The following is a 14110-nucleotide window of genomic DNA, read 5'->3' as shown; positions in this document are numbered from 1 at the left end:
AAATTTGCTCACCAAAGGAAGTGAGCGATGAGCATGATAGGCTGGTTCAAATACAAAAAAAAAAGTTTATTAGGTTGATGTTTATTAATAAATTTTATTAGAATTTTCCTTCATTATAAATTCAAACTTTTTTTATTAAATAATCTGGAAACTTTCTTATGATTATATTCTGAAGTTTTTCTAAAGGTTCAATAAACCGAAGCATTTTTGTATAGCTTTTGGAAGATTTTGAAAACCCCGAACTTAAGTTGATCATTTTCGAAGAAAATTGATCATCACTCTAAATTCTCTGTATTGAATTCAATTTATCGAATCTTGCACCAAAACGAATCAGCATGTGCCGGTTATTGCCTGCTTGAAACCACTGAAAGAATTTTTGGTCTAAATCAATGTGTTTCAAAATTTATATAATTTGGTGGTAAAATCATTGACGTCCTAGTTGGCAATCATTGATGAATGACGATTTCCATAACTTTGCAAGAAATTGGATAATCAGCATGTGTAGGGCACTATTATAAACAACTTGTAGAAGGAATTTTGTCAAAATATTGATAGCGACGCAAAATTTATATCTTTGAACGAAAAATCATGGCAATGATGGAAGTCTTCGCGTTAACGTTAACACGTTACTTCAAAGCCTTTTCCCAGCAACAAAATGTCGATTGGGTAATGTTTAAAAAATCAATTCACAGTTAACGTGAAGACTTCCATCATTGTCATGATTTTTCGTTCAAAGATATAATTTTTGCGTCGCTTTCATTTATTTGACAAAATTTCTTCAACAAGTTGTTTAGAATAGTGCCCTACACATGCTGATTCCTTTTGGTAACGATTATCCTATTCCTTGTAAAGTTCTGGAAATCTTCATTAATCAATGATTGCCAACTAGGACGTCAATGACTGTGCCACAAAATAATATAAATTTTTAAGCACATTTGATTTAGATCAAAAATTCTTTCAGTGGCTTCAAGAAGGCAACAACCGGCACATGCTGATTCCATTTGGTGCTGAAATTCGTTAAATTGAATTTAATACAGAATATTTTATAGTGATGATTAATTTTCTTCGAAAATGATCAACGGCTTCACCTTAAACAAAAGGATTTTCATTTTTTTTTCTTTTACGCGTATAAGCACTCAATTATGTACAATTCAAAATATTTATCTAAAACACGTATTGAAAAGTACGGTACCTATATTTATTCGTACGCCTTCCAAAACAAATGTTTTTCTTCGATTTCAGATAAATTACAGTTTTTGTTGAAAAAACTATCAGCAAACGGTTATATCTATTACATACTTAAATTTAAATAAATCAGGTTTAATTTTTTTTTGCTTGTCTGATTTTATAATTCTGAGTTTTTTTTTACTGAGTAGTCTTGATTATAACTCACCTATTTGTTCGAGAAACCTAATTGATCAGAATGTCTACTCAAGAAACTTTTTTTAAATATTTTTTAACACTGGAACGCCCAACGCATGTCCGACTTACACGGACGCCCAAGCCTCCCAAAAAAGTTGGAACGGTAAATCCAACTCGCTGGTTCTCGGGCCTAACTCAACCAATCAAGATGATTCTTCTTTCCAGTGATTTGTTAGGATGTCTAGATCATTCTAGAACTTTGCAGAACTTAATTTGATCAACTCTGTGATTTTTACGATCAAAAACATCGTTCCACCTTTTTTAAAAAGACTGCCTCCGAGGAATTTTCAGCGAATTTTTTTTTTACACGCGAAAAAAAAAGTTGGAACGATGTTTTTGATCGAAAAAATTACAGATTTGATCAAATTAAGTTCTGCAAAGTTCTAGAATGATCTAGACATCCTAACAAATCACGGGAAAGAAGAATCATCTTGACTGGTTGAGTTAGGCCCGAGAACCAGCGAGTTGAAGTTACCGTTCCAACTTTTTGGAGCCTTGGGCGTTGGAATGTTAAATGTTTCATTTTATGAGCAGCTCCAAAATTTATATGAAGATATTTTGAAACAAACTATCGACTAACTATGGACAATTATGCAAATGCAAAATGGAATAAATTGGAATTAGAAATCAAATGTTTCATCGAGTAAAAATAAAATAAATCTAAATTTAATGACAGCAAAGATGCAAGTACCTGAAGAACTGCTCTGACAAAAGTTATTAAAATTTTATTAAAATGATATCAAATTAGAACAGAACATTGATTGAATTTACGCTGTGCACTTAGGTTTAATAATGTTGTATTTTTTTTTTACAATTCAGAAACTTGTTCCAGTGGGCGTACTGAACTCATGCAACAAATATTTTCGAAATTCTGAGATTGGACTGCTGGTTGCTGAGATACAGCTTGTTGAAGCTTACATTTCATGAAAAACTTTTAGGCTAGCTCTAATTTTTTTACTCGTTATATTTGGGAAGCTCTTGAATCGATTTTTTTACGTTAAAATTAAAAATAATTTCGAAACTTAAAAATCAGAAAACACATATATTTAAAAATGTCCATAATAGTTTTAAGTCCTTTTGAAAGATTCTAGAATTTGAAATAAATTTGATTTTTATGTAAATTATGAAATATCGATTTTTTTGTCGAAATTTCGAGTTTCTTTTAAAAAAAATACGGTATTTTGTGAATTTAAAAAACTCTGAACCAGTAAAATGCATATAAAATGTCGCTCCGTTTGATACCATGTTAAAAAAAATGTGAGAATTCTAGCATTTCATTTTAAAAAATCTGAAACAACAGTAAACTGGAGTTTTTTTTTAAAAGGTCCAATACACCAAATTTTTAGTTTTTTGCTTTCTAGGTGTTTTTTAATACCCTTACACAAGGCGATTTTAAAAACACCCAAAAAGCAAAAACTGAAAATTTGTTTTTTTGGACTTTTTCAAAAAAAAAAATTAAAACTCCAGTAATACAGATCTCTGGAGTTTTTTTTGAAAAGGTCCAATAAACCAAATTTTGAATATTTGCTTTTTGGGTGTTTTTAAACACCCCTGACTCAAGGCGGTTTCAAAAACACCCAAAAAGCAAAAACTGAAAATTTGGTTTATTGGACCTTTTCAAAAAAAAACTCTAGATCTGGAGTTTTTTTTTAAAGGTCCAATAAACCGAATTTTCAGTTTTTGCTTTTTGGGTGTTTTTTAATACCCCTGACTCAAGGCGGTTTCAAAAACCCCAAAAAGCAAAAACTGGAAATTTGGTTTATTGGACCTTTTCAAAAAAAAAAAAAAAAACTCCAGAGATGAAGTTTCAAATCGTTTGATATCCATTTGAAAATAATGAAAATTTGAGTATTATAAACATATTATTTGGTAAAAAAAGTATTTCATTTAAAGTAACTTTAAATCATTGAAAAAGCGTGTAAAATTTTAAATCGTTTGATACTCATATTGCAAATAATGATACCTAAATCTGTAAAACAGCGAAAATGCATTAATATTTTTAAATTATTTGATATCTTTATTGCAAATTATGTAAATATTAGTATTTAAAAATACGGTATTTCCATACATTGCAAATTATAAAAATTTTAATATTTTCATAAAAATACCTCATTTTGGGAAAGTTTTAGTATTTTCCCCAAAAAAACCAATAAAGTAAAAGTGATTTTATAACCACATTGCGAATAAAGAAAATTTTATTATTTTCGATAAACGCGGTATTTTGTTATATTTTTTTGTGTATTTATACTTTGAAGCTAACCCCATTATAAATATATTAAAAATGAGTCATCGTCCGTTATCTTAGATAAGATTATCGCCGATAGAATGATCGAATATAGAATTATCGTTTTCGTTATTGAACTTCGATAAATTTATCGTCAACAACCTTGGTCGAAATCAGCCAAGTCTCACCCCCGGGACCAAGGTCTCCTTTTCCAGTGGTGTTTTTAAAATAATCATTTTCAGCAAAATTTTCGTATTTTGGTTGACAGCATAAAATATGTTGTCAAAATTTGATGAAAAAAAAATCGTTTCAGGGTTCCAATCGAACTGTCAAATCGGGGTTCCAATCGAGCAATAAGACCATGCAAGAACAAGGTCAGAATCAATATAAAATAATTTTGGGCAGAAAAATGAGATTAATAACATTTACAAACATTTTAAAACTGTTGTTTTTATTAAAATGATAGTTTTTGTTAAGTTTGTGCTAGTTCGGTACAAGAAACGTGCCAGCATCAAAAAAATACTACAAGTTTTTTCATCTTAAAATACAGTTCGTAGTTTACTCGTTCTAGTGATTTTGAATATTTCAATGGATTTATTTTTTTTTAGTTTTAGGTTAGGACTAATCCTATTGTTAAAGTGTTTTTTTTTCTTTTTTACCCAAATGTATTCAATTCAATGCAATAATGTAAAACAATTTGAAGCAAATAAATAAATATGATCAGTTAATAATAAAACGAAAAATACAACAAAGATGAAGAGCATTAGGCCATACCACTTATCATGTAAAAGAAATGTAATTATTATAAGAATGTTCAATAAAGACTACAAGTTTTTCAACCTTAAATTTGAATGACTTTGGATGTTTAGAATTTCTCTTAGAACATTTCATTTCCCTATGTAGGTCCCTAGTTTCGACGTGCTTTGATCTACTTTAGGCTGGTACAAATTTTATTTAAAGTTTTTGTCTCCAAAGTCAAAGTTGGCCCGAAAAATCAGAGAAAAAAGAAATCTTTTTTCAAAAAACTTCAAAATTTCAATGGAAATTGAAATCAATTTAAAATTCATTCCCCTGCGTTTAGAATCATTTTTAGCATGTTTGGGTTGATTGAAAAATCTATTGAATTTTTGAAAATTGTCGATGTTTAGTATCGCAAAATGTTTTTTTTTCGCTTTTTTGTTTTCGTCAAATCTTACATTTATTGAAAACTAATGATTGCAAAACAACTGAACTAGTTTAAAATGCATTTCAAAACACTTTTCCATGCAAATGTTGAAACCATGGCTTGTTATTTCAATATTTCTATCTTTTTTACTATTTTCTTGAAAAAAAAATCTGTCAGTAAAATCTTATTATGAACATAAAATAAAACCCAAAAACATCTATTCCCACACAAAATAAATAAAAAAACTATCACTACTCTTCCAGATCCATCTGGCCGCCCAGTTGATTCCATCTTTCCGCCGCACTGATTTTCCCACCCTCGAAGAAGGTGGTTTTTCTTGCGACAGTGCGGTGATATCTTCAGGGTGTCCCCCAAAAAATACCAGTCAACCAACCTGGGTAGAGGGATTCCAGATTTTCTCAGCCTGATAAATTCTCCACACCTGAAGGAGCAGAACAATCAAAGCTACTTCACTTCCCCCTCTCTTTTTTTCAAACCAAGAAGTCCCAAGAAATTGATTCCCTCGGACAGGTTTCCTCTCCGGCAGCAGAGGTTGGAGGTCGTCATCCGAAAATGTGTGGCGTAATTTTGTGCGCGGCGGTGGTGCATCATTACCTCATGAGGCAAAGATAACAATCGGTCCAAGAAGGGAGTTCCTCGCGGGAGAATTCCTCGGCTGGTTGAACCTCTGTGCCGGACACAAAGCAAAGAAGTTTAAAGGGCCTCTTTCTCTCTGGCGAGGCATTTAAAGGTGAAGAAAAGGGTCACGAAATGTGATGGTGGGTGCTCTTTAATGAAAAAGGGAAGAACTAATTTATTTTCATATGTATTTATGTTTTCTTTCACGCTTCACGAATTCTGGCTTGGCTTGGCTTTTGGCTCCTTTTTTCCCCTTCCTCAAGACGCGGGTGTTCTAACTGGAAAGTTTGCGTGTGAAGAAACGCCGAAGCCGTGAAGTTGGAGAGTTGCTAAAGGTAGGGTAGGGATGTTCAAAAATTCAAATTCACCCATTTTTAAACTTATACATTTAAATTTTTCCTCTTAGCTTCAATCTAAAAATTAAAGAAAAATCAATTTGTCAACCTTGGTATTTTGAATCTTCCAAATTCATTGCAAAAAAAAAATTCGCAAAAAAAATGTGATTTTTATTTGTGTGACTTTTAAAAATAATTCCTTTGTTTTGAAAATAGTCTTTTCCAGTTTTTTTAGGTTGGACTACAGAAAAATTACAGACCTCATGAACATGAAAAAAAACATAAAAATCAAAAACAAATTTTCGGTTTGCTTATTAGAAAAAGTTTTGAATTCTTTCGAATTGTTTTCATGGTTTGTGATTTTTTTTTTAAACAATACAATTGTGACAACATAGTCCACCCCACCACCCACAACCTGCCGCGGTCCGGAATCATGTGGTGGGGTTTCTCCTTGACCATCGCCGTCGTCCCCCCTTCCCGGCAACTGACGTGACTAACTGACTCCGGAATTTGAGGCTCGCCGTTCTCCCATCGCCGGCTGCTGATGGGTTTCGTTTTATGTGTTATTTGGCTCAGGTTTTCGCGCGAGACATCTTTTTTGTAGTTTTTTGTTTTTGTTTTCGGAGGTGGAGGAAGAATGGAATTGAGATTTGCTGGCATTATTTTGAGGTTGTGGGAAAGTTTTTTTTTAAGTTGGTTGCTTCCTTTTGTACACAAACACACACACACGTCTTGTGGGTTAAGTTGTTTCTTTATTTCCTGGACTCTTTGTCAAAAAGAACGCAGAAAAAAATTGTATGGATATGAAGGCTAGATGTACACAATTACTAATTATTGTTTAAAATGAGACTGAAATAACGTCTTTTTGGTGGTTCTCATAAGGTTACTCGGTTGGCAAATTTAGCCGTAGGAAGTCAACAGAACAATCGATGGAAGCAATTTGGACAGAAGTTGGTATTAAAGTAATTTTAGACTTAATTGAAGCAGTTCAAATGACCACTTAGCAGTTTGATTTTTTGGTAATTAAGTAGAACGACAAATATTTAAGAAAGCGTATTTTCCACATTATTCTAGTTTGTCTTAAAATAAATTGAAATATTTTAATTTAACACTAGAAGGTCGCATTTTTTTTCGATATTAATTTTAAAACCAATTCGAATCTTTTTGTAAGTAAAAAAGTTTTCATTGTGCCCAGAAAAATAAGCCTATTTAATGTGTGTAATAAAGAGATAAGCAATCTCTATTTTAGGACCCAATTATTTACAACATATACTTTGAAAAATATTTGCTACAACCAAATAAAAATAAAACTAAAATTACTTCTGATTTATCTTAAAAAGATTTTTTTACACAAATATCAAATTTCATTACAGAAAGTTCTTTTTTGCAATTCCGTCGTGAAACTATTTACTTTTCCTGTCATTCTTGAACGACGAAAAAGCCTACTTTTCTGTACCAAAAATAACAGAATCGAATAGCAACACTTTTCGAAATAAATGTTGAAAAAATCTACTTTTCAGCTTTCAAATGGGTGCTGAAAAGTTGAACTTTTCAGCACTTGTTTCAAAAAGTAACACTTTTCAACATTTTTTTTTTATTTAAACGATTTATTGACAAAATACATGAAAATTTGACATAAAATTTCACTCAGTGTGTGTTTTTCGGAATTGCAAAAAATGTTGTATGGAACTCGTTGAAAAACTTGATTTTTTCAGCACTCTTCGTATTTATCCAACTCGGTGAACCTCGTTGGATAAATGTACGACTCGTGCTGAAAAAATCCTCTTTTTGCAACTTGTTGCATAAACTACTGTTTTAGAACAAGAGGAAGGTAATAAAACTTTTATTACAAGCACAAAACCACGTGCTTGGAAAACGACGATCAAAGGGGTTGGAATGTAAACCTTAGTTTGACAACAAATTATTTACATTAACGGTGCACATCAACCAGAGTTTGATTAATTTTTCAAAACCGTTGTTGCAGGATTGGGTCCGTAATTTTGACAATTTTAGAATAATAAGACAACATTTTCCTTCGTTGCTGTGCACCCTTAACTAAAAACTTTAGGTAATTCTTTAGAATGAAACCATAGACTGAACCACAGTCTGTGATGAGCAGTTCTCTACTGAATCGGTCCTTTTTCTTTAATTTTAATTTTTGTATTTTTTAATCCAGTTGAAACTTTTTTGGTGCCTTCGGTATGCCCAAAGAAGCCATTTTGCATCATTAGTTTGTCCATATAATTTTCCATGCAAATTTGGCAGCTGTCCATACAAAAATGATGTATGAAAATTCAAAAACCTGTATCTTTTGAAGGAATTTTTTGATCGATTTGGTGTCTTCGGCAAAGTTGTAGGTATGGATACGAACTACACTGGAAAAAAATGATACACGGTAAAGATTTTTTTGGTGATTTTTAATTTAACTTTTTGTCACTAAAACTTGATTTGCAAAAAAAAACACTATTTTTATTTTTTTTTTATTTTTTGATATGTTTTAGAGGACATAAAATGCCAACTTTTCAGAAATTTCCAGAATGGGCAAAAAAATCTTTGGCCGAGTTATGATTTTTTGAATCAATACAGATTTTTTCAAAAAATCGAAATATTGGTCGCAAAAATTTTTCAACTTCATTTTTCGATGTAAAATCGAATTTGCAATCAAAAAGTACTTTAGTGAATTTTTGATAAAGTGCACCGTTTTCAAGTTATAACTATTTTTAGGTAACTTTTTTGAAAATAGTCTCAGTTTTTCATTTTTTTAAATAAGTGCCCATGTTTGCCCACCTTTGAAAAAAATATTTTTGAAAAGCTGAGAAAATTCTCTGTATTTTGCTTTTTCGGACTTAAAAAAATAAAAACGGACGAAAAAAATATTTTCAAAAATTTTAAATCAAGACTAACATTTCATATGGGCGTAATATTGAATGTTTGGCCCGTTTGAAATGTTAGTCTTGATTTAAAATTTTTGAAAATATTTTTTTCAAAAAGATCGGAAAATTTCACGAATGTTTCATGTTTAAACTTTGTAAATCGAACCTATAGTTGCAGAGATATCGACATTACAAAATGGTGGGTTGTTTGGGTGAGACTTAGAAAACATCAATTTTCCTGTTTTTTAAACTTTGCATGGCAATATATCAGCAACTAAGGGTCGTATCAACAAAGTCCGAAAAAGCAATATATAGAGAATTTTCTCAGCCTTTCAAAAATATTTTTTTCAATAGTGGGCAAACATGGGCACTATTTAAAAAAATTAAAACTGCGACTATTTTCAAAAAAGTTACCTAAAAATAGTTCTAACTTGAAAATGGTGCACTTTATCAAAAATTCACTAAAGTACTTTTTAATTGCAAATGCGATTTTACATCGAAAAATTATTTGAATTTTTTGAAAAAATCTGTATTGATTCAAAAAATCATAACTCGGTTAAAGATTTTTTGCCTATTCTGGAAATTTCTGAAAAGTTGGCATTTTATGTCCTCTAAAACATATCAAATTTTTTTTAAAAAAATAGTGTTTTTTCGCAAATCAAGTTTTAGTGACAAAAAGTTAAATTAAAAATCACCAAATTTTTTTTACCGTGTAGCATTTTTTTTCAGTGTAGTCCATATCCATACCTACAACTTTGCCGAAACTATTGGCACTACGCCCCCCGGGGCATGGCCTTCCTCTAACGTGGGATTTCTGCTCCAGCGCCTCTGACGAAGACACCAAATCGATCAAAAAATTCCTTCAAAAGATACAGATTTTTGAATTTTCATACGGAAGTGTGAAGGTATGGGCACGGGGAGAGGGCACCGAATACCTATATTTACACTTAGAATTTTTTGCGTCCGCCCCGGGATTCGAACCTGCAACCTCTGGATTGTGAGTCCAGTGCGCGGTCCGATTGATCCACACAGGCAGACCATGAATTTTCATACATCATTTTTGTATGGACAGCTGCCAAATTTGTATGGAAAATTATATGGACGAACTAATGATGCAAAATGGCATCTTTGGGCATACCGAAGGCACCAAAAAAGTTTCAGCCAGATTAAAAAATACAAAAAAAAATCGAATGACCGAAATCTCAGAGAATTGTTCTGATGAAAATTTGTCCATGCAATCCCTATGTCAAAGGAAGCCATTATTAGATTTTCCAAACAATATTGTTTAAGGCTCCATTAAGTTTTGCTGGACAATGGTCATACAAAATGGGAACAGAAGAGATTTTCTGATTGATTTAGTGTCTTCGGCTTAGTTTTAGGATTTAAAATGACCATTCGAGAAAAATATGAACACGGATTGTTTCATTCCACCTTTTATCATTATAAATTTAATTTCCAAAATCAGTTTCCAATATATATTTTTTCGTTAAAAAAATGATTTCACTTTTATATAAATTGCACTGTTTTGATGTTTTATAGACATAATAATTTTTTTTTTCAAAAAAATGTGTAATTTTAAAATGTTTCATGAATGATAAGCACCCTTGCAAAAATATTTTTGATAAGCTGAGAAAATTACCAATTTTGAACTGATTTCTTAAATGCCATTAATTTCAATTTAGGAAGTTTTTTTTTCATAATTTAGAAATAAAAAAAAAAACAAGCCAGACATTTGTAAATGTTCAACATAACTTTGTTTGGCCTTCAAAATTTTCGAAATTAAGTTTAATGAAAAGATCAGATTATTTCAGCCTGTCAGGGTCAGAGTTTTCGGACGATAACAGAACTTAAACTTTTCCAGATTCCACCAGCTCGGGATGGCTGTTTGCTAAAATTGACATAGGGCTTTAGGATCCAATTATGAGGAAGGCACTTACCACATAAAGATGGATTTAGCAAGGTTTTTTTTATTATAGACATTTTACAATTTTTTATTGAACCAAGTTATTTTTCCAAAATTTGATAATGAGGAAATCCATCAAAAGTAATTTTTAAAGATTGATTGTCCTTTTCTCTAACTATCTCTCATATTTTAGGTATTTCGTAGGTTATTTTATATTTATTCGATCCATTGAATACAAGTAAACTCTTTACCTCACTTTAAATTAATAATCAGTTATCAAAGAAACTGCAATCGTGTAATGCTACTACAATCAAAAATAATGAAGTGATATATAATATATCTTGTTTGATTTTATTACTGGATCAACACTTTTTGCTCAAAAGGGCTTGAACTATTTCTATCTATTATTTAAAAAAAAATTGAGTAGGGTTTTTACTGATCTGAACCGATTTAAAATGGTATTAATTATTCGCAATTTAAAGTTAACAATTCAACCTTATCTGATCCAATTGCAATCGATTACTTCAACACTCCCCAACAATCACAAATGAGGAACAAAAAAAGGCCTCGTAAATTCCGCACCAGGTCACACACTCCTGGTGAAAAGTCATAAAACCGCGCTTAAACTCGCTCCCAAACTGTCCACTTTCTCACCACCCCCTCCATGCATACCACGCCTGGTGCTGTGTGATGGCCAATAAATATTGCAGGTAAGTACCCTGGCCCGCGATGGGTGCCTAAATGCATGCTAATGTAATTGATTTTGCATATCTCTCCCTCTCTCCCCTTACTCATTTATTGTTATCGAAGTTTTACGACGACGACCATGATGATGATGGACTGTCTCAATCTGAGTGGGGTGTTGTTGGTGATGGTGATGGGAAAAAGGCCCATCAAAAAGTAACACACAAAGGCAATTTCCAGCAAAAAAAAAGAGAGTAAAACTGGAGCAACTGGATAGTGAATAATAAAAATCGGGTAAGTAATGCTTTGCGAGACTTGAGTAACTTTGTAGAATGGAGTAATTGCTTAAACAAACAAATAAATACATGAATTTCAAACGAGTCGAATCGCTTTGCACTCTTCGACAAATTTGACATTTGACGAGTCAATTTGGAATCCCCTTCACACCATATCGGATAACAAAGGAAATTGAGCTCTTTTTCACTGTAACTCTCGAAGCCGGCGGACTCATCCATATTATACAGAGCAAGAGAGAGCGAGAGTCACAAGTGCAAAAGATTGATATTTTCCCACGCCTTTTTCCATGTTGGTGCACAGAGAACAGACACCAGCACCACCATCGTCATCGCGAAGGCACATTCTGAATTTACGCGTGACCCTTCGAGTAACTATGAGTTGGTCCTTCTTGGTTGATGCACTCAAATAAGATGATTTTTAGAGTAATAATATTAATTTAAAAGATTTTTTGAAACAAAAAATAATATGAAAATTAAAAAATATTTAAAAAAAACTAACTAAAGATGATAAAAATGTACGTAATTTTGTTTTGTTAAAACACCATATTTAATTGAAACTTTTGAAATAAGCTCAGAAACCATGCGTCTCCATTGAATGACTTTTAAATTACTTTATTTAATGGAGACGCAACAACAATTCAATTATTTAAATCCGTAAATAACGAAGTATTTTTCTGATATTTTTGGCAAATCATTAATAAATTTCCTCCCCTGAAAATGTTGCGTCATTTGTGGATGACGCATTCATGAAAATGTTGATATTTTGAGAAGATTTTTGCACTTTTGAAGCTTCTACTTTTCAATCTTGCATTCAAATTCTGAGTGCCTCTCACGATATCTCTTCCGTGCACTTTGGCCAACGAAGGGCCACATTATTGCTCTGGGCTGCCCTTTTGATCGTGTTGTGTGGACTCTCCGTTGAAGGGGACTGCTCGTGATAAAGATGTTTATTACACAGTCGGGATCTGGCATATGTATAATACTATCATGGACCAGCAGACATTATCTTACATCTGTTTGTCTGTGGTACTGAAATACAACATTGAATTGAAGGAAAAAGAAGCATCACGTTGATAAATAAGTTCAATCTATACTGAATTTCAACTTGTTTTTATCATCAGAGAGCAATTAACCATGATCGTACAAAGAATCTATTTTTTGCAAACTAGAATGCTAGACTTGACTTTGACTATGTTTGAAGTGATGCCCTTTAAACTTTAAAAGGCTTAAAAATCCCTCAACCAGGATGTTCTTCCAAATGTCCACCTTTAATGCGCAATAAATATACATAGTTCGACCTGAAAAGGCACCCGAGCTACCCCTTCTACCCCTTCCACCCAAAATCCCCACCTTCCTCACTGAAAGGCATTTTAATTTTTAAAAACCCTCCATTTTTCACATTATTTATTCATAAATACATAAAACTTGCCTCCGTCTCGACCGGGAGGTAGCGAAACGTGAAAAAAGGCTGGGCTACCGAGAAAAAAAGAAACTACACAACATTTGCGTCCCGATTTACCCCATTCAGGGCCTTTGTCCAAAATGTGTGATACGCAGGACCTCAAAAAAAGTTTTACCCCCAAAACACCTCCTCCACGTGGTTGTTTCTTTTCCGACGCACCACACAATACACACGCGGATGTCTTACCTCGCGGCCTTCACGTTGACTTGGAATGTCCGTAGTCGTACTGGGAAGTTGAGGGTGGGGTGGTTCTATTATTATTGTTATTTTCACTTTTTTTTTCATTTGTTACTCGCTTTTAAAATATTTCAAATAAATTTTCAAAACTTATATCAGATTTTCAATTTTTTTTCGGAAATCGTAAGATATTTAAAAAAAAAGTTTACATGTTTTGTTATGTAACAACATTTAAAAAAAATTCTGCCGATTATCAATTCTAGGGGAACTACAAACTACCTTATAGTTCTAGTCTTCAAAATTACATGCGATTGATTTTTTTCCTAAATATCAATACAAGGACGAACAACCCTAATTCTCCATATAAGCTTTGTTGTAAAACCAAGGTTTGTATGGAGAATTAGGGTGGTTCATCGCTGCTGCTTAAAATAATATAATTTCATGGTATAAGAACGAGTTGTGAACTGCATTAATTCGTCACAAAAACTTTGTGGAAAACATCGAAAAAATGACTTTAAATTAGTAATTAAGTAAAATAAAAAAGTAAAAATAAATAAATTACAGGCCACGGTTTAAACGAACGAAACGAAACTATTGGCACTACGCCCCCCGGGGCATGGCCTTCCTCTAACGTGGGATTTCTGCTCCAGCGCCTCTGACGAGACAGGAGAAACCGGGACCGACGTTTTACTTCACCATCCGATAGAAGCTCAGTGGATAAGGCGGGAATCGAACCCGCGTCTCATAGCATCATCGGGATCGGCAGACGAAGCCGCTACCCCTGCGCCACGGTTTAAACATTTGAATGAAAAAGGTGTTTTAAAATGCATTATAAACATGTCCAGCTGTTTTGCAATCTAAGTTTCCAAAATTTCTAAGTATTGACGAATATTTTATTTTTGCAAGAAAAAAAAGTTTTTGCGGTGCTGA

This window comes from Culex quinquefasciatus, chromosome 2 (assembly GCF_015732765.1).
Source record: "Culex quinquefasciatus strain JHB chromosome 2, VPISU_Cqui_1.0_pri_paternal, whole genome shotgun sequence".
In the NCBI taxonomy this organism is placed as follows: domain Eukaryota; kingdom Metazoa; phylum Arthropoda; class Insecta; order Diptera; family Culicidae; genus Culex; species Culex quinquefasciatus.
Note: the sequence above shows the minus strand (reverse complement) of the source record.